This window comes from Ambystoma mexicanum, chromosome 12 (assembly GCF_040938575.1).
Source record: "Ambystoma mexicanum isolate Mex_15411 chromosome 12, UKY_AmexF1_1, whole genome shotgun sequence".
NCBI classification, from domain to species: Eukaryota; Metazoa; Chordata; class Amphibia; order Caudata; family Ambystomatidae; genus Ambystoma; species Ambystoma mexicanum.
Genome location: NC_090936.1, coordinates 546137569 through 546159483, shown reverse-complemented (window position 1 = coordinate 546159483; position 21915 = coordinate 546137569). Strand labels below are relative to the sequence as shown.

Below are 21915 nucleotides of genomic sequence, written 5' to 3'. Positions count from 1 at the left end.
TGAATGCGTTAGTTTAAAATTTCGCCAGGACGTACACAGGAGGACGAGAACAGATTATGATCCCAACGTTATTTGTAGAAGAGCTAAAGAGAACAGCACAAATAACAAAAGAGAACAGCACAAATAACATTTCGCAACAGATACAACATTGTCAAAGCATGCCTGTCGTCCCTTCTGCAGACACAGACAGTGGACGAGCACAGATTTACAGGCCCTGCACCTCACAGAAGTATGCTGGGTCAAGGCCGGTGCCCTAGTTGCAGGAGATGACAAGAGGGCCAACGAGTGAGAAGTATAAACCGTTTTGCCATTACTTGTTTGTCCTCGTTTCGCCTCCAGAGGAGACCAGAAAGTATTCGTCCATGGAAGTGGCAGGAAGAAGTTTCAGGGATGTTCCAGCAAGAGAAATGTGTTTTTATTATTTTTTTTTCTTTTATGAAGAAAGGTGGCTGTTTATCCCCATTAATGTTAATAATGTAACATGTAACATGAGTGTTTGAGTGAGTATTTGAATAGAAACAGAAGAGAGGTTTTTGACACAGAGATGTGTGGAGATAGCATTCGAGGTCCATAAGGTACTGAGTTTGCCAACGTGTGCTGTGGATATATGGAGGAGTTGGGGCGAGAGAGGGCAAAACAAGACACGTTGTGTGTGCTTTCTCGTCCCACGTTTCACAGGTATATCCAAGCCCAGTGCAGATGGGAACTTGCTGGATACATTTGCCATTATGCAGAGTTGAAGGACAGTTTCAGGGACAGAGGTTCCACCTGGAGTGGGTGAGGAGGGGAGATTTTCCACACAAGTAAGTATATTAAATTTAAAAAAGATGTATGACCAGGAGGAAACAAAAGAAAATGATTCTAAAATAAGTAACAGAGGGGGCAGAAGGGGGAGCAACTATTAATACGATATGATATCATATGGCAATAATAATGATCATATACGCAAGTGTTTAAGGCACAACGAGGCAAGGGCAGGTAAACAGAGGGAGGACAAAGACAACAATCTTACTAGGCCTAGTGACATTGAGATTGCGCAAGTGCAGCGGAGAGGGGAGGGGAAAAGTGCCAAGGCGAGGGGAGGTTGGGCAAGTGCCGGTTATGGGATCAAAAGATTGAAGGTTCAGTGTTTATAACAATGATTGGGTGGAAGGGTTCCTTAGGTGAAAAGCAGACGGACTAGTGGGGTTTGCTGAGGGGGTAGCAGTGCTCATGAACAACAAAACGGTGGAGTAATGATGTACAGACCCTGACCTGGAGTATGAAAAAAAGAAACACTTACACATCAATACACTCGCACATTTTTTAAAAATGTTTTAGATGGAAGGGGACTGTCAACCTGAACAGCATCAGAGCACCCGCAGCGAGTGACCATGCACCCGATCGTGCAATGGTCCTATTAAAAGTGTCATTATGCCTGTGGGGCCCAAGTATTTGCCTGACACTCACTGAACTGGGGCGGACTGTGCCCCCTGCACCCCACTCTGACATTGTCCCTTTAGATGACAATCTTGCTCTTTGAGAACCAGCTTTTCAAAGTAGGGCCCGTACACGAACTAAGAGTTGCCTGCTCAACTAAGATGTTTGAGCAGGCCCAGGGTTGACCAGACCAAAGCTATCATTAGTTATTTGAAAGGCCACAGAGCACGGTACAATTTCATTTCTGCTCATACCTAAAGCAACAGTCGATCAGCTCACTAAGATCCAGCTACCAAGAAATCCACAGTATCTAATTAACTGTTGCAAAGGGAGACGTTTCTCATGGAGGAAAACTCCAGCCGGATCCCAGTTGCAGCTTCAGTCAATACGTTTTAAGGCCACTCTGCTGGGTACTGAAGGCCCTGGACGAGAATACTATAGTAAAAGAGAATTAAATAGGAGAAATTAATTTTCAACAATGGCATCTTCCACAGTTCTTTCTATCAAGTGCTGGCACGATGCAAGAGAAGCTTCGGGACCGGACAGGTCCAGGGGGACGAGGGAAGAGGGGAACCAATCAGGGGACTATGCTATGGTGTTCCATAGGTTGTAACAATGTCCTTGATCTTGTTGCTGTTTCCTTATGATTTATTTGGTAGGACTCAGTGAGATGCTGTAACTCACGCTATCTCCAAACACATGATCAAATAGCTTGCAGCTGTTGATCCATTTGTATGTTGAATTGTGCTAGCCAATTATAGCTAAGAGTCCTTCTGCTGGTCAGCGTAATAGTATAAATGAGGGATGGTGAGCGACAGCATCATGAGCTCATGAAGGGGTGTAAAAGTGGTCTTGTTTTAGGAAATGTTTTATCCACTCACATTGAACAATCTATAGACTTTTTAGGGGCATAACAATGAACAACCAACCATGTATTAATGCTGCAAAAAATGTAACTTATGTGGATTTTGCTAATGTGTGTGAAGGTGTATAAATATTGTAGCCCACCATGGGCAAAGTTGAAAATATATTACAGTTCAAGTCCACAGAGCTGTTAGTTCTCTGAGTCGACTGTTTCATAAAACTGTTTTTTTCATGCACAGTGTACTCTCCTTTTGTATTACTCTAGTGTTTTTCATTTGATCAACCCTGAAGAACTCTGGTCTACGCCCACTAGCCTTCCCTCACATGTCCTTGTAAAAGCCTCCTAATACACCCACTTCATTCTTCCTCATCACAGTGCCCCACTACCCTTTGAAACCTTCGGGCTTTCTCACTTATGGACCCCAGTGATTGCCTTTGGAACCAGACCCTTGGGGTGGACCAGTGCTTGAGGATCACCTGAGCAGGGGATCCTTAGGAACAGTTGGAGGAATGCTGTCGGGAGAGATGTGGTATTCCGCCCTTTCTGATAAACCCCAACCCACACCTCCATGAATCTCTCCCGTTGCCCCCTCCCCAACAGGTACTACATTAAAGTGAGGCACATGAGAAGAAATGTATCCCTACCTGACATCCCCACAGTCACTATGAGACATTATCATCTAAAACCCAATCACCTACAACCACACATCTACCCCCATCACCCTAACAAACACTTACATAAGTTTCCCTGCATCATTAGGGAAAACTACAACCCCCATACTTTCTCCCCATTGCCTTGTTTCAAAACCACTGGAACGAAGACAAAGAGGAACAGAGCTATGAAGATTTCCCATAGGAACACATGTTCCTTGGATTCCTATAGGCAGTCTATTAATGAGGACAGGCAGGGTCAGGTCTTCCTTTTCAACCACTCACACCTGACTCCAATTAACACTCCCCATCAGTATAAAAGGTGGAGCACTGAAGCACTTTGAGCGAGCTGGGATTGTATTGTGGACCAGATGAGCTGAAGAGCAGAGAAGAGAGTCCTGAAAGAACCCTGGAGAGTCTGGAAAGTAACTGAGGGCCAAAATGCTGATCCTGTGTTGTTGAAGGGCTGCGGCAGGGCTGAGGTGCTGTGCGTTGCAAGAGCCAGAGAGGGCAGATCATATCCTGCTGACTTTGTCCACAGAAGTACTCATTTCCCCATAGCATATGAAGGCATGCCCAGGTACCTGAGGAGCAGTCGCCAAGACCCTGACTTCGACCCAGAGAGCTCCAGAGAAGTTGCTCACGCTAACCGTGTAAGTCTCCTGGCAAGAGAGAGGAAATCCTGGTGAGCGTCTGTGTGGCTGGAGCAGGAACCTGAGCATTGAATTTGAGAAAGAAAGCAGGAAATAAAAAGGCCCATGAAAGACATTATGGAACTTGACGTTCTTTTTTAAATGAATTGAAATTGAACTGCAAAATAAAGTAACAGAGTGGTCCGGCGGAAAACAAAAGTACACTCATTCGAAAGAATCTGTGCTTTGTGTTTAGGCTCGAGCCCAATCGAGGGAAGCCTAAGGGAATTGAGCTGTGATAAACTTTTGGGAGCCAAACGGGTCCGAGCCCGAAAAAGGGAGAGCCAGAAATTGTGTTTGAAAGGGGTCAGAGCCAGAACGAGTGAGTCCCAAAATTATGTTTGAAAGGGGTCCGAGCCCAACTGAGGGAGACCCAAAAATTGTGTTTGAAACAAGTCAGATCACGGACGAGGGAGAGCCATAAATTGTGTTTGAAACAGGTCCGATCCAGAATGAGGGTAACCCAGAAATTGTGTTTAAAGGAAGACATTCTTTTGTCAAAGCCAGGGCTGAAGAGAGCCTGAGAAGCTTGTGCGAACAATTGAATCTTGAAATGACTACATGGTCATCTAGAAGGTTCTTCAAACGATAATTTAGGACATCTACAAAGGATAGTGCACTACCTGGCACAAAAAGCATTACCATATACTCATACTGCCCTTGCTCTGTTCTGGATACAGTTTTCCACTCATATCCAGCAAAAATATGCACTTAATGTCAGGCCCATTTTAAATACATTGGCCCTCATTACAACTCAGGCGTTAAGGGTTTAACGGCGCCGTCGGCGCCGTTAACCCTTAACGCCTGATTCACATTTTAACGCCTGCTTTTTGCAGGCGTTAAAATGCAAGGCGCTAAGCCACCTTAGTGCTAATTACGGCACCGTAATTTACGGTGCCGTAATTAGCGCCTTCCCCACTCCCATTATGGCCTATGGGGCAATAATGGGAATGGGGAAGGGGCCATTGGTGAATGGGGAATTACTGCCCCACTCACCTTGTAATAGGGCGGTAATTCCGCCATCCACCATGGCGGAATCGTAACCTTAGCGGCATGTACCATGGTGCTAATAGCACCATGATCCTCCGCCAAGGTTGTAATGAGGGCCATTCTCAATTACATTATGGAATCATAGACATAGACATAGGCCCTAATTCCGAGATTGGAGGTATATTTGTGCCATGGCTGCCTCCAATACCGGGTCCGGCACCGGTCTGGTTGAATTGGATCTTACCGGGACATTCCGACCTGTGCGGACCCGGAAAGTCCCCATTCAACCAACCATTCCCCATTCCCATTTGAGCCCCCATAGGGCTCAATGGGAATGGGGAAGGCGCTAATAACGGGCCCGCAAATAGCAGGCCCGTTATTAGTGCCCTGGTCCCTTAGTGGGACCCATAAAGAACGTGTGGTCAGACCACACATCCTTTACGGTTCCCGCTAAGGAACCTCGGAATTGGGCAGTAAGGGATTACCGGCACCGGTCTCCTTACCGGTGCCCGGTGTCCCTAACAGCCCAACTCAAAATGACCCCCATAGACATGATAGACCACTACATGTATCAGGGCAGGGGCTATCAGTTATTGACACTGATTTGATTGAAGTCATCAGATGGTAGAATTACCATGGTCTTAAGTCTCTATGACTTAGCTGTGAAAATAAAATATAGGGACAACTACAGGGAACATGGAAGGGTTGAAGAATCCCTTTTTTATGTTTTCTTGCATTTACGTGTTCATGTCTTGTGTCCTTGGTAGCAGGTGCGTATATTTTTTTCTCAATGGTAATTTAGTCCTGGCAACAATTTAATATGCTTGGTGATGGCGGAGTGCACTGGCTGCCTTGACAACAGACACATTCAATACATCAACGTATTGATGATATCCTTCTGGGAAGGTCTGTGGGAGAAGAGTTTGTGGTTGTAGAGGGTATGGTGTATTTTCATTGACAAGTGAAGTAGTGGGGGCATGACAGCTCTGGGAAAAATGGTCTCATATAAAGTCTGGTGGGTATTGGAAAGGGAAGTGATTAGGGAATCTACATGGCATGTTTCTTCTACATTAGCTTTTGGCATTAAAGCATAACATTGTTTCTTAGCAAATGTTCTATGATTGGACTTTCCAAAAGCTCTACAACACAGAATGTGTCTGAATGTTAACTGATTGTAAACTTCTTCTGACAGGTTTGCTTTCAGGTAGAAATTGTAAGCTACTGGAGTATTAAGAGACCCAATGGTCTGAACAGATCACCTCTGTCGACCCTTGGGTAAGTGATGTGATGGGGTCTAAATCTAGGGGTTGTCCCTGTACACTTTCTCTCTTCCTTGCTATGCCACCTCCCTAGCCCAGACTCCCTAACTAAACAGCTCTCATACATGTTCTGTATACTGCTGCTGATTAGTCTGCCCATATACTAGGAAGGCCTAAAAGTCACTCCTACTTCTGTCTCTATTCTCCCCTGCCCTACTCCTGACTCTCACTTCCATCTCTATCTTCTTTCTCTGTCTATGGCTCACTTCTCGTTCTCACCTGCACTCAAATACCCTTCTGTTTCTCCTCCAAAATGATCTTCAAAGACTCTCTCATTCCCTCACAAACTGCGAAATAGGTATCACCCTTTTAGTCCCAACATCATACCTTGACACTCTCCAAACACTGCAGAAGTCTCTGCATCCTCAACACCCTCCTCTCCTGTCTCTTGGTCTTCCTTAAGCTCCATGGACCTTACTGAACACATATCACTCCAGGCTTAATCTGGTTGCTCTTCATAGTCCTTCCTGTCTGTAACCTTCTCTCAGCTCCTATTGGGCCTCCAAGCTAACTGCTATCCTTAGCCAATCTCTAGCTTCACTAATCCTAACTCTTACCAACTCCTTCCCCTGTGGACTGGAATGTCCAGAAGAAGGTGTCAAAAGATTCTATAGCTAAGCTCCCTATTCAGTCTCCATTTCCTTTCACCCATGCTATCTTCCGCATTGTTTTCTCCCTGTTCCATCCTGGCTGAAGTAAGTCAATGTCAACAGATGCATTGGAGAGGATTGTTTGGTCTGTGTTGTTGCCTGCTGGTTTCAGCTCTGCAACTGCTGCTCCCCTGCTCCCCTGTAGTGCGCATGACCAGCATGTTGTAGATGTTTGGTCTTCCATTTGGATCCTGTATGGGGACACCAAGTCCATTTCCATTTGGGTAACCAGTCGCCTCCTCCTGTTCCAGGTGAGGACTTGCCTGGTGGTCCCAGGTGCATTTTGGTACTTGTAGTCCTTGTGGTTTATGTTAGCATTGGGCGGCATAATTTGATTCATGATCCATCCCAAGGGTCTGAGAAGTCTAGTGCATTCTGGTATTTGTACTGTCCACCTGAAAGAGAAGAGAACAAGACATATTAAGGACAGAGGCTAATAGGCATTGGTACAGGGAAAGAGCTATCAATATACATAAGGGCGTGTAGCTAAGCTCCCTTTCCAGTCTTCATTTCCTACCAGCCTGCCATGTGGTCTTCCACATTGTTTTCCCCCCTGTTCCCTTCCTAGCTCAATCCCATCAATGCTCACAAATGCCTATTACCCATGGTTAGACGGAACGGAATTTGGAGGACAGTAGAAGCACTGGACTTTTTTTTTTTACCGATTTATGTGTTGCCCACTTTGTTGGCAAAATACTTACACAGGGCATGGATATGGAGAAATAGTGTTTTTAATGCTATTGACAAAACAACCTCCAGTGACAATCAGATGCTTTTTATCTGTTTTTACCTGGTAGCTTAACATGTATTTTATGATAGCCTAATTGTTATTATTCTGTGATGATGTAGTTTTTTTACTCTGTCATGTATGCTTTGATGGTACACACAAACGAATAACGTCTTTACAATAATAACATGCTTTGGGGAGGATGCCTTGATCGCCCCGGGGGCTGTGTCTCTGTTTGCAGGAATATTCAGGTAAACCCAGATCAGGTACTTTTAAGATAAAGGGAAGTGTATAGAAGCTTGTCCGATAGCACAGCGAGTAGATCACTCGCTTTGACATCTGTGTAGACCATACTGATGCAGGTTTGAATACTCGCAGGGCGAAACTCAGCCTTTCATCCTTCTGAGGTTGATAAATGAGCACCACACACCGTGGGTAATAATAATAAGCAGCGCTCAGATGCCTGAGGGTTCGTAGTCCTATATAAATGCTATTATTAAAACATCTCAAGTAACTTAGGATCCACAGTCTAATATGCTGGTAAGATACGTCAGCAGGTTGAGCGCTTGCTGCTGCGATCTAATCGCGATCTGAGCGTGTTCTGCAGGTCGCAGTTTCAAATCCCAGCAAGGCCAACTCAGCCTTTCATACTTCCGAGGTCGATAAATGAGTACCAATTTCGGTTGGGTGATATTGTATGTAAATATGTGCTCTGTAAAGCGCTTTGGATTAAGGCGCTATATAAATAACACATCATTATCATTATCCCCCTGAGAACAAATAATAAAACCTACATGCATGGAGATTAGACAATCTGCTGAATACTTCACCCACTATTCTTTTATAATAATGTTGCACACAACTGGTATCTGTGTTCAGTAAATTCAGTTCTGCCCTAAGCATTTTTAGAAACAGAAGGTGCTGTAGATACGTACATCCCCTGGAATATTAGGCTGAAGGAAAACAAACTGCTCTTTTAGCAGTTCTGAAAATGATTCTTGGAAGAACCCTCACTTCTTATGTACTGCCATTTGTAGTTCCTTTACATTCACAAACATTTGGTGGACAGGGGCAATCTTGTTGTGTTTTGGTCAAAGAACTCGACTTTTCACAAAATTAAAACAGCAGTACGTATTAAATTACATATATCTTTACTGTATACAACAAGAGAAAAGAAGGAAAGAAAAGCAGTTCAGGGTATAAAATCCTCTCAGCGATGGACCTTTAGAGAGATCTTTTATAATACTCTCACCTGTGCTTTAAGTACAGATGCTTTATGGAGTTTCGCCCACCCTTCCTATCCTATTCCACTTGAACCCTCAATAATGGAACATGAATGTGCCCCTTTTACAGCAGTGTAGGGGCTGCAATCATACCTTGGAACCAGGGTATTCACTGGATTTACATGGATAGTGGAACAAGTGCTGTTTTGAATCTCGAGGCTCTGCTTTATTTTTTACTGGGTCACCCAGATGGCTTACGGTGGCCTCTATTAAAACTTGTCTACAAATCATTATACGGCTGGTATTGGGTACCCAAAATGCAGTTGTATCCCTATTTTAAAACCAGTGTTGGCAACGCCAACCGTTTGAGCTTTAATGTAGGCATGGAAAAGGCTCTTACCAAGCACCGCCATAGTGGTATTAGGTACCCACTGATGGTAGCAGTTGCAAAATGGTGCAAGTACCTGAATATTTAATGGCAGTGCCTGGCAAATGCCCCATACGTATAGACAAGCAAACACTTGCCATTGCTGGTTTTTAGCAGGACTTCAGTGAAGGAAATGCATAGTGCTAATAGAGTGATTGATTGATTTTGGATTGATTGATTGTTTATTTGTATAGCACCTATGCACAATGTGTTTCAAAGCGCTTCAATGGGGGGAGAGAGCATGGGAGAAATACAGTCACATTCCTACAGGTCCTTGAAACAATAAAGAATGTGAAGAATAACTATCATAATCAGCCTGACGACATTTCAGATAGTGCAAGTGCAATGACCAATTAAGGAGAAAAGGAGTGGATGAAGGCATCCCTGGATAAAACATTTGTATTATTCCAGTAGTATGTTCCCAGCTCCAATTAAGTTATTAATTACACAGGGTTTTGTAGTAAACATCCCTAAGTCAGTGGGCCTCATTACACGGTAGGCGGTGGACCAAGGTGCTATTAGCACCTTGGTCCATTGGTCCATGCCGGTAAAATACCGGCACCGCCTTGGAGGAAAGGGGAATTACCGCCCTATTCCAACGTTGGCGGGGCAGTAATTCCCCCTTCCCCCATTGCCCTTCCCCATTCCCATTTTTGCCCCATAGGGTTCTATGGGAATGGGGAAGGCGCTAATTAGGGTGCCGCACATTGCAGTACCGTAATTAGCACCCTGGTCCCTTTGCGGGTTGGTTTTTAACACCTGCTAAAACGCAGGCGTTAAAGTACCAACCCGCAAAGGAACCTCGTAGTAAGGCGGTAAGGGTTTACCGGTACCGGTGCCCTTACCAGTACCGGTAAACCCTTACCGCACTACGTGTAATGAGGCCCTGTGACATTATCTAAACCAGAATTGGCACTTTACGTGCCCTTTATAGATCATTCTAGTGTTTTTATAAAGGAATAGGTTATGGCGTAAAATGGGTCTGTGGCCCGCGTGGCATCCATCCACCAAAAAACCCATGAAAGTTGCTAAGAAAGCCCAAATAACATGATGCTGTGTCACAATGCAAGATGCCACATCCCTAGCACCAGCTCCTGCTACAGGACAGGTCAGAGGTGAATATATACCTCATTTAAGGTTAGTCCTGACTTCAGACCTAGGCTGCAGGTAGGATTGAGTGAAACGGGAGTTGATGCAGGAGCATCCTGCTGTGACTGTCTCTTCCTGGAGAGGAACCAGACATCAGCGCAGATGACACTGGGGCAGTGGGAGAGCACCAAGCCCGAGCTCCCACGTTCCCTCTAATAAATCCTCCCCATGCCGGCCTGCACCTGGAAGAGGGAGGCAACTTTGTTTATTATCAGGCCCAATCAATGTGCAGACAGATATGGTGCAGTGTACATATCTTCAATTATTTCAACAAACGACTTCTAATTGTCCTTGTGCAGGCCTCGTGAGCATGGATCAAGCGTTAGAAGAAGACGCATTCATGACTGCACCCTTTATCTGGAGCCTGGAGGTGAGGCACCATTCTTCCTCTTACAAATCTCCCCTATGTACCCTTCTCTACTCCATATTCTCGTCTGCTGTACACCCTTTTCTCCCAAGTCCCTTCCCTGCACCCCAAACCAAGTCACTCCTCTGACACGCTGCCCTCTACACTTTCTTATTTGTCTGTACTTCTCTCTCATCTGCAAAACCCAAAGCACCTCCTATGCCATTTCTGCCCTACACCACTCTACCTTTGTTCTGGTCTTTCCTGCACCCCTCTCTACCCTGCACACACTGGTCACCTGTACTGCAAACCATCCCTATCTTTCATCTGTACTCCATTCTTGTTCCCATCTCTCCCCTCCCTTGCTCCTCTCGTTTTCTGTCCCCTGCACTCTTTCTACCCTTTTTCACTTTGCAGTCCCACACCATAGTGCAGCCCAGTGCCTAGCTTCCCATTCCCCCATGGCCAGCACCCCACAACTCTCATCTACACTTACTCAGAACTTTCTCCTCAGTCTTCAGAGCACCCGCGATATCCTGGCTTACATTTCACAGGTTTTCTCTTGCAGGCCTTGCATGACCAAGCACTCCATATAGCTTCTCAGAATAAGCCGAAATAGGCATGACAGATCCATGTCCTTAAAAGGGCCCATTGATACCTGCAACCATTAACTCTTAAGAAATAGTTTGGAGCATGGATATTTGGAAGGGCTACATACATAGAATTCACTAAATCCATGTACCGCCAAGGCTTTACCCCCAAAATCTGATCGCACTGCGACCACTCAAGTACGCTGACAGAAACAGCCAGGCTGAATAAAACAGGGTGAAGCTTAGCCAAGACCTACAGAAGATTAGCACTTGATTTATTTTAAGAGATGCGCAGGATAGGCTCCAACAAATGGTTTATTTTGGGCAGGGACATGTCTGTGCTGGTAATAGTTTGCTTTATGAAATATAATAACACTTTGATCATAGCACTTCAAGCTAGATGCTTTCAGCTTCTAGTCAATGTAATAACAGGTATTATTACCCTCATTTGAACAACACTTAATTTATGAAAGGTTAAGTGGAGCCTGCTGCTGGGTTTGAAGTAGCGAAATGCAGGTACCATCCAAAATTCAAGCAGGTATGAGCTAGTGGGAAGATGTGGAGGGGTGTGCCTTAAGTGAGGCCTACTGATATTAGAGTATACATCAAGTGTTTTCCCTTGCCTACCTTAGACACTACTATGGAAAAGAGCACACATCCCATGTAGCGGCCCTTCTTGAGATTCGCTCATCATCATTTTACTTAATATGATTTCCTGAGGATTTTGTATACAATGTCAGGCTGATATCTCAGGCAGTGTCTGCACTTTGCAAGCCAGGCCTGGGGTACAGGGACATATGGAAGAAAATTCAGTCTTCACCAGATTATGTGATCCTGGGAGAATCGTGTGACCACCCCCCACTGTGCATTATTGTCTATATATGTTTACTTGGGATCACCTAGAGGTGACTCAGTTGGCAGTGTACACTATAACAAAATGCCTCAATCGTAAATGTTCTAACAGAGCTTCTTGTTGCTCCATGTATGCTAAGCATGTTGAGTGAGTGTGAAGAAGGACAAAGTGTCACAGCAATAGATGTCACTTCCAGCTGGGGGACCGGGTCTCATTTTGGGAAGCAGTTAAAGATACATAGAATTTGTAATGTTTTTTTTTTCAGAGAAACGTATCAGATGCAGTCAGCGTGATCCAACTCTAAGGAAATAAACTAGAAGCAATTGGCCAATGCTTGAAGCCCTGGCGGCCCATCAGTAAGGAACGAACAAAGAGCCGTTCCGAATGCATACTTATCAATCCTACAGATTTCGGCAGTAGGCTACTGCTTTTGAGGCAGCCCTACCGCCTACAGATTTCAGTGACAGATCCTACTGCTTTTTACAGTGGCAAGTAATTTATGTGATTCTAAGGCAGACTGCTTGAGAGCAGCCGAGGACAAAGCATGCAAAACATTAATTAGTCTGTCTGTAAAGTGGGCTAGTAGGTGATTACTTTGATTGGGCTCAGACCAATCGGCTGACCTGTCAGCTACGTCACTCTCTGAAAGCAAGTGGGAGAGTGTAACACCTTCATACAGCATCTGCCAACAGTTTTGTGATAGCATTTAGAATTATACATTTTCAACATTTCAACATCTTTCTATGTTGTGTTGTTTGTATGTTTACAGGCCGATTCATGGAATAATTAGCGCGGCGCAAGTGGCCAAAAACGTGCGAATCGCAGTGGAATAGCGAAAATCGCAGTGCAAGTGCGAAAATCGCACGAAAAGCAGCGCACATCGATTCATGGAAGGCCGTGCGCGAGAAAACCATCGGATGTGCGAAAAAAAAGTGCACGGCGCACGTTGGCGCACAGGCCATCTAACAGCGTGCGCCAGGTCACAGCGAAAATCGCACAGGCCACAGCGAAAATCGCACATAGCGCGGCGCACGCAACAAAAGTAGGCGGAACACGGGGCGTAACACTCGGAAAGGGGAACAACTTGCCAAAACGTGGGCGTCACGGGGGAAGTACAGGGTACAAGTGCGCGGAACGCCCGCACGCTCGCCTACAACACGTATTCATGGAATAGAATAGGGCAAAAAAGCGCACGCTCAAACCAGCGCACAGGCACAAACACGACCGCCACAAGAAAGCAGGCGGTAGCGTCTCTGCGCCTGGAAGAAATGTGCGCCAAAAGGTGCGCCAACAAATAGCACCTATATACAGCCATGAAGAATGTCCTATACTGTGGCCCTCCAGGACAAATGACGTGCAAAGGGGTACCCACAAACACGGACACCCGCTGACAAAAAATTACGTGTGCGTGTATACCGGGGTGCGCGGGAAGTCTCACACGCGATTTCGCCAGGGTACGTGTATTACATGGGTGCGCGGGAAGTTCCACACGCGATTTCGGCAGGGTACGTGTATTACATGGGTGCGCGGGAAGTTCCACACGCGATTGGCCCAGTGCTAGCAGGGTACGTGTATTCCATGGGTGCGCGGGAAGTTCCACACGCGATTTCAGCAGGGTACGTGTATTTCAGGGGTGCGCGGGAAGTACCACACGCAATTTCAGCAGGGTATGTGAATTCCAGGGGTGCGCGGGAAGTTCCACACGCGATTTCAGCAGGGTACGTGGATTACAGGGGTGCGCGGGAAGTTCCACACGCGATTGGCCCAGTGCGAGCAGGGTACGTGTATTCCATGGGTGCGCGGGAAGTTCCACACGCGATTTCAGCAGGGTACGTGTATTTCAGGGGTGCGCGGGAAGTACCACACGCGATTTCAGCAGGGTATGTGTATTTCAGGGGTTCTGGGGAGTACTACACGTGAATTGGCCGTGTGGGTCCTCCAAGGTGTACGCTCCACAACCTCCACGGCCCCTGCAGCCAGCCCACACCACGGGGGACTACCCTGCACCCCTGCTCATGTCCCGCAGGCAGCCCATCCACCATGGGTATGCCCCCCAGCCAACCCACATGTCACCTTGCACTACTAATCAACAATGCATGTCTCCCACCACCCCCACCCCCCACCATCCAGGGGCACCCTCTACCAGGCCCCCACTCATGTCTCCCACCACCCCCACCCCCCAGCAGTGCAGGGGCAGCCCCCACCAGGCCCCCACTCATGTCTCCCACCACCCCCACCCCCCAGCAGTGCAGGGGCAGCCCCCACCAGGCCCCCACTCATGTCTCCCACCACCCCCACCCCCCAGCAGTGCAGGGGCAGCCCCCACCAGGCCCCCACTCATGTCTCCCACCACCCCCACCCCCCAGCAGTGCAGGGGCAGCACCACCAGGCCCCCACTCATGTCTCCCACCACCCCCACCCCCCAGCAGTGCAGGGGCAGCCCCCACCAGGCCCCCACTCATGTCTCCCACCACCCCCACCCCCCAGCCACCAGGGGCACCCTCCACCAGGCCCCCACTCATGTCTCCCACCACCCCCACCCCCCACCATACAGGGGCAGCCTCCACCAGGCCCCCACTCATGTCTCCCACCACCCCCACCCCCCAGCAGTGCAGGGGCACCCTCCACCAGGCCCCCACACATGTCTCCCACCACCCCCACCCCCCAGCCACCAGGGGCAGCCCCCACCAGGCCCCCACTCATGTCTCCCACCACCCCCACCCTCCAGCCGTGCAGGGGCACCCTCCACCAGGCCCCCACTCATGTCTCCCACCACCCCCACCCCCCAGCCACCAGGGGCACCCTCCACCAGGCCCCCACTCATGTCTCCCACCACCCCCACCCCCCAGCAGTGCAGGGGCACCCTCCACCAGGCCCCCACTCATGTCTCCCACCACCCCCCAGCAGTGCAGGGGCAGCCCCCACCAGGCCCCCACTCATGTCTCCCACCACCCCCACCCCCCACCATCCAGGGGCACCATCCACCAGGCCCCCACTCATGTCTCCCACCACCCCCACCCCCCACCATCCAGGGGCACCATCCACCAGGCCCCCACTCATGTCTCCCACCACCCCCACCCCCCAGCAGTGCAGGGGCAGCCCCCACCAGGCCCCCACTCATGTCTCCCACCACCCCCACCCCCCAGCAGTGCAGGGGCAGCCCCCACCAGGCCCCCACTCATGTCTCCCACCACCCCCACCCCCCAGCATCCAGGGGCACCCTCCACCAGGCCCCCACTCATGTAACTCCCACCACCCTCACTCCCCACCATCCAGGGGCACCCTCCACCAGGCCCCCACTCATGTCTCCCACCACCCCCACCCCCCAGCAGTGCAGGGGCAGCCCCCACCAGGCCCCCACTCATGTCTCCCACCACCCCCACCCCCCAGCAGTGCAGGGGCAGCCCCCACCAGGCCCCCACTCATGTCTCCCACCACCCCCACCCCCCAGCAGTGCAGGGGCACCCTCGACCAGGTCCTCACAAACCCCAATCATGTGCGTTATGGTCAGGCTCCACAGCCAAAAAGCCCTGCCAAGTAACCCATTCACCCACATGGAAATGGAAATTACATGTCACACCCCCAATGTTCATGAAGCTAATGAACCCATGTCCGTCACACACAATGTTTGCAATTGAATGGTAAAACACCCAACATGACATGCATGAAACCAATGAGATGATACCACACAGTGAAGTATGAAAACAAAATTGTATTGAAAAAAAGAAAGAATGTTAAAGAAATGAAACAAACTACAATGGGAATTAAAAAAAATCAAGCTGCATGTCCGTATGAAAATAAAGAACTGCAAATCATAATCCAAAAAAATGTCGTCCAAAGTCAAATTTAAAATAAAATCTATCAAATCAAGAACTATGTACAAAACTCAAAAGGGTCCATGAGCCCAAATGAACAAAGGAAACCTAAAAAAAAGACCTAACAAACTATATACAAAAAGTGGAGCAGTGTCCGTCAACTCCAAATCATAAGAAAAAACAAAGGAAACCTAAAACTAAAGAACTATATACAAAGGCGGCGGGCAAGTCCAGCGGCTCACTCCGTGGTGTTCCGGGCCAGGGCATCATCGAACTCCTGTTCGATGTCCCGGAGGCGGTCCAGTTCCATGGCCCCGAGGGTCCGCAGGGACGACACTGTGTCCTCCTCCAACCCCCTGCGGATTGCCTCGAGGCACTCGGCCCGCCTCAGGGCCCTCCGCATGGAGTTCTCCGCCCTGACCATTGTGAGCCGCGCCTCTTCCGCCCGCCGCCGCTCCGCACCTATGGCCTGGCCCAACCGCTGCCACACGGAAGACACTCTCTGTCCTGGGTCCTCCTGCCCTCTGGCCGATGCCTGCCCCTCCGATGTCGAAGGCCCCGAGCCTTCATGGCTCCCACCATGTTGCTGCTGCTGCTCTGCCTCTGCCCGTGCACTGCCTCCTGCTGCCTGCACATCCTCCGCCGGCTGGGGTGCAGTTGTTGATGTGGCCACCCCTGCTGGACGTCCGACTCCCGACTGTGGCAGGGATGCCTCCTCCACCAGCCTGGCCGCACTGTCAGAGGCAGCTCCACAGGGCACCCAGGTGACTGATGGGTGGGAAGATGGCACAGAGGACGACTGGCGCGTAGGGGGTCCAGTTGAGGAGGGGGTCGGAGCAAGCCCCATCAGACGGAGGAATCCGGTCTGGGTGACCTGTCCCAGCAGGCTGACGTGGTCAACGAGCCATTCGAGATGACGTGCAGTCTCTCCATGAAAAGACTGCAGGTCACCTCGCATGGCCCGTTGACGCAACGCCACACCAGCCAGGACAGGCTCAACCCGGACCTGGATGGCCACGTCCGCAGGCAGAGGAAGGCCAGTTGACGTCAGCTCATCCCCTGCCTGAAAACGGGTCTGGACGTAGGCATCCCTGCTGGTGCAAGATGATGCAGGGACAGGATCGGGGACAGGATTGCACACAGGCACCTCCGCGGCGGCCTGTGCTGCCTCCTGTCCCTGGTCCTGGACTGCACCACTAGCACCAGTGGGATCCCCACCTCCAGACCTCGTCTCTGGTGCTTGCACGGCCTCCTCCTCCACCAAACCCCCCACCAACCTGGATGACTCTGTGCCATCTTCCCCTGTTGGGCCCTGTGGGGTCCCAGCTGCCCCTTCTGCTGCCGAGGAGTCCAACTCCAACCTCCGCCTCTTGGACCTCCCCCCGGCAGCTGCGGCCTGGGACATGGCACCGGACTCCTCACTCCCCGACGAGATGACAACACGGGAGGGGAGCCGGGCCTTGCGTCTCCGGCTGGCGGTGGGATCCCCGCCGCTGTGCTCCACAGCACCTTCTCCGCCCTCTTCATCAGTTGACGCTGCAGACAGGGAGAAACAAAACACAGGCATCAGGGCACTGTACAATGGACACATACACACATGACAGCTGCACATGAGTGGCATTGACAAACCTCAGACATGTCATCACAATCCCCAACACACATGTCATTGCAACTCGCACACATGAGCCATACCACAGCCATATCGCAACTGCCACCACCACCCATACACATACAACAGCATGAGCAGCCAAAGGTGACCCAGACATCACATGCAACACAGGAAGTGCACCACACATGTACACACACCACCACACTTACATGCATGTGTACACCTCTGCCAAGTGTCGCACTGTTCAGACGGGCATCCATGTCAAATCTGCCAATCAGGCTTCCACATACCGCAGTCACATGCATCCATGTTGCATCACTGTTGCACCCTTGTCAAATACACACACATGCACATGTACACAGTGCTCATACATGCAGCCGAAAACAACATACATGCGTGACATCACGGACATGTCCACTTAAATACACATTCATCCAAACATGTGTGTACACACAACTGCATTTGGCATGCAAGCCTACACACACAAGCACCATCCATGTCTCACACATTACAGCCCTCGCATGTGTCAGCCCCACGGCCCTGGACACCCCCACCCATACTCGACCCCATACAAACAGATGTGCAACCTGCACACTACCGAATAATCACCACACGCACTGCTCACAATCAGGATGCATGTACACTCACCGCTCGACTCCAGACGGGTCTGCTTCTCCAGGACCTGGACGTGGAGCGCTGGGGATATGCGTTCCAGGACCCTCATCTGTTCTTCCGACAAGTGGCCCCGGCGCCCCTTGGCATCCGCTGCCTTCAAGAGGCGCTGGGCCTTGTTCAGGGTCCTGGACCTGAAGTCATCCCAGCGCTTCCTGACATGTTGGAAGTCGCGGACTGCCACCCCCTCCGCGTTGATGGCAGTCACGATGTCAGTCCAGATCCGAGTCCGTCCTTCCTTGTCGGCGTGGGAACTTCCGAAGAGGGCATCATACTGCCCCAGGACTTGCTCCACCAGGACACCAACTTCGGTGGCACTGAAGCTGGTGCCCCTCTGCCTCTCTGGCCGGGGGTTGTCAGTGGTCACAGATGGTGTTTGCCCCGACATGACAACCCCAGAGGCAGGAGTGGGTGGGCAACTGGGTCCTGGGGCTGGGCTGTGGAGCGATGGAATACCAGTCGGGAGTCTTCGGTTCCAGCAGGGGTGGTCACAGCAACAGCACCCCTGGCTGATGTGCAGGCAGCAAATGGCAGTGCACGTGGGCAGCAGGCAGTCAGGCAGCAGCAGATGGCAGGTGGGAGCGTGCTCGGGGCTCTGGGGGGCAGTAGTTCGGCCTTCTGGGCAGGAGCATGGTCTTCCGTGTGCATACGCGTGGCCAGCTTGATACGGAGTGATTTGGCACGTGAAAAGTCTGCACGTCAGCGTGAAATTCGAGGAAAGGCCCTTAGCGCGTAAGCGCGTCAGCACGCATACGCAATTCTATTGGACCAAAGGCCCTCAGCGCGTAAGCGCGTCTGTGACGTGACCCGCACAGGTGTTTCCCACACCGCACGTGATGACAGAGCACACGTGGAAAGACTGCACGTCAGAGTGTCATCGCGTGTTATTGGACAGCACGTCAGAGTGTCATCGCGTGTTATTGGACAGCATGTCAGAGTGTCATCGCGTGTAATTGGACAAAAGTGCGCGTACACGCGATTGGCCTATGTATGTGTATATCAGGGGTGCGCGGGCACTTACACACGCAAGTACGTCAGCGCACCTGTATCCCGGGGTGCGCGGGAATTTCCACACGCTATTGGACTGGGTACTGGATTTCAGGGGTGCGCGGGTCACACGCTTGCCTACAACACGCGCAACGCATTAATTTGCGCGCTAACAAAATAACAAGCTCAGACCCAGGATGAACATACCGTACCTAGCAGCAGTGGGCGTGGCCTACCAAAGGAGGAGGAGGAGGATAGTCAGGGCCAGAATATTCACACCCAGAACCAGCCTTTTCGGGATGCCTGATGACCAGGTGCATGGGAGGTGCAGGTTTCCACCACACATTATACTGGACCTGGTGAGTGACTGGGAGGATGACCTCACATCACCCACCCTGTGCTCCCAAGCACTCAGCCCCCTGGAGAAGGTCCTCAATGTACTGCACTTCTTGGCCACAGGATCATTTCAGCGGACAAGTGCCATTGTGGGTGGGGTATCACAGGCCACCCAGTCACGCTGCCTACACCAGGTCTTGAACATTATCACTGCACGCCCATCAGTCCACAGGCACATATACCTGCCCAGAACACCTGCAGAAAGGCATGCTGCCGCCCTGGATTTTTACGGTGTGGCACGATTCCCCAAAGTGCTAGGTGCCATTGACTGCACCCATGTGGCTCTACGTCCCCCCAGGGCATCAGAGCACATCTATAGGAACCGCAAGCACTGGCATTCCATCAACGTGCAGGTAGTATGTAATGCCAAGGGAATCATCACCTCAGTATTTGCCAACTATCCCAGGTCAACCCACGACAGCTTCATTTACCGAATGTCCACCCTAAGCCGGGACCTAGAAGCTGGGCGGCATGGCGATACATGGCTGCTTGGTGAGTATGAATGCCACTGCACATGCATGCATGTCAGATACTGAGCAAGGTCACAACCCCAACAATGATACCAATCACCACCTCCACAGGGGACAGTGCCTACCCTCTCAGCCCCCACATGATGATGCCAATTCGGAACCCCACCACGCCACCCCAGGTAAGATATAACACAGCCCACATTACAACCCGGGGCATAGTGGAGCGCACATTCGGAGTGCTAAAGTCACGCTTTCGCTCCCTTGACCGTTCGGGCGGGCAGCTGTTGTACGCTCCCCCAGTAGTGTGCAGGATCATAGTGGCAGCATGTGTCCTGCACAACGTTGCAACACGCCGGGGCCTGGCCGTGGACATGGTGGTGGCCCCACATCCCCAACCACATGCACAGCCGCTGCGCATGGGAGGGGAAAGGTCACGGGGGGAGGCAGCCCGTACACAGCTAGTGGCTAATTACTTCACATAGAAATGACACCCCTGTGGAGTGCACACTGCTCTGGCACATTCCATCTGACAATCAATGATGACTCAACCTGACACTGATCCTGAATGTCTGGAGAATGAACCGTGAAAACCATATCAGCCTGAGATTGTTCACCTGGAAGTGTCACAATGTGTGCATCCCTACCCACACAGACACCACCAATGCAGTTTTGTGAAGTAACACATTCAAGCAGCTAAAATGAATACCCACTTGCAAAATGCAACAAGAGGACAGTGCCATGTCAGCCAACCCATCCCCAGCACCGCCACACGGCACACCGTGCCATGTCATGCTATTTGCAGGTAAACAAACTAATCCCCACAACATGACACTAGTGTCACAATGTAAAGTGTCCCTAATTGAAACTTGCTCACAGTAATGCAGGACCAACAACAAACTTGAGCAGGTACTACCATCAACATGACATCACAAATGTTATATATTAGTAGTATCACCACCTGGAAATGCCTGCACTCCCACCACTACCAACTGGGCAGTGATGGCGCCATGTAGAGTTGTAGGTGCACTGCTGCCGACATGGACCCCATCTCCAAACTAGAGGGCCTTGTGTAGACATGAGGAACGGACCTGCAAATTGGGAGGAAGACACAGATGATGAGTTACACATCAATGCAACATGCAGTGTACAACACAACAGCAATATGCACTAGGAATGTATACACAGTATTGACTAGACTACCCACACATGTAGTGGGAGTCCAATGTCACCATGTACGTCAATGTCACTTGGGCACACCCTTTGCAAGCCCATGGAAACGGGAAGCAGGAGGGGTGTGTGTGACTCTAACCCAAGCATCTGAACCAAATACATGACAAGCCTGCATGTGCCCAGCCACAATGCAGCGTATGCCCACAGGAACCACGGAAGCCAACAAATTGTCCCAAAAAAATTGGGAAAAAATAATTAAAAATAAAAATAAAAATAAAAATAAAAAAAATCAAAAATGGCCATTGATGGGCCCGGGGGGGTTGGGGAGGCCACCCAGGAGGTCCGAGGACAGGATGCACACCAGAACCCACCTGCGTGGATCCTGGGAAAAAAAACACCTCCATGGGCTCATGGCCCACACGGCTACCCTATTGTGGGAGTATCACTGCTGTCGCTATTATCACCCTGTGCAGCTGCATCCGGAGGTGGTTGCACTATGGGAGGCAGCCCACGCAAGGCCCTAGTCTGCTCCTCCATGGCTGCAAGCATGCGGGTGTGGTAGGTCTGGTTCTGGAGGATGAGTGTGCGGAGGTCCACATGCAACAACTCACGGGATGCCCGGACCTCCGCCCTCGTTGCCTGCATCTCAGCTGAGAGCGTACGGGTGAGACGCTCCAGCTGCTGTTCTGTCCTTTGGTGTGTTGAAGCCTCAAGCTCAACAAGAGTCGTCCTGAGGTGAAGGAGCTCCTGCCTCAGGGCTTCCCTTCTGGCCCTGGGACTCTATGGAGATGGCCTCCTGCAGAGTCGCCAGTGCCGCCCGCCTGTCCCTGTTGGACGCCAACATGTCCTCCCTGTGTGACTGGCAGATGGAGTCGGTTGCCTGCTGTAGTCGCTCC

General features: G+C 50.2%; 1 pseudogene; it reads left to right on the top strand.

The window, feature by feature from the left end:
* The first annotated feature begins 10421 nt into the window (after window positions 1-10421).
* Window positions 10422-21915, top strand: part of LOC138514561 (olfactory receptor 8U9-like) — a 34110-nt pseudogene continuing 22616 nt past the window's right edge.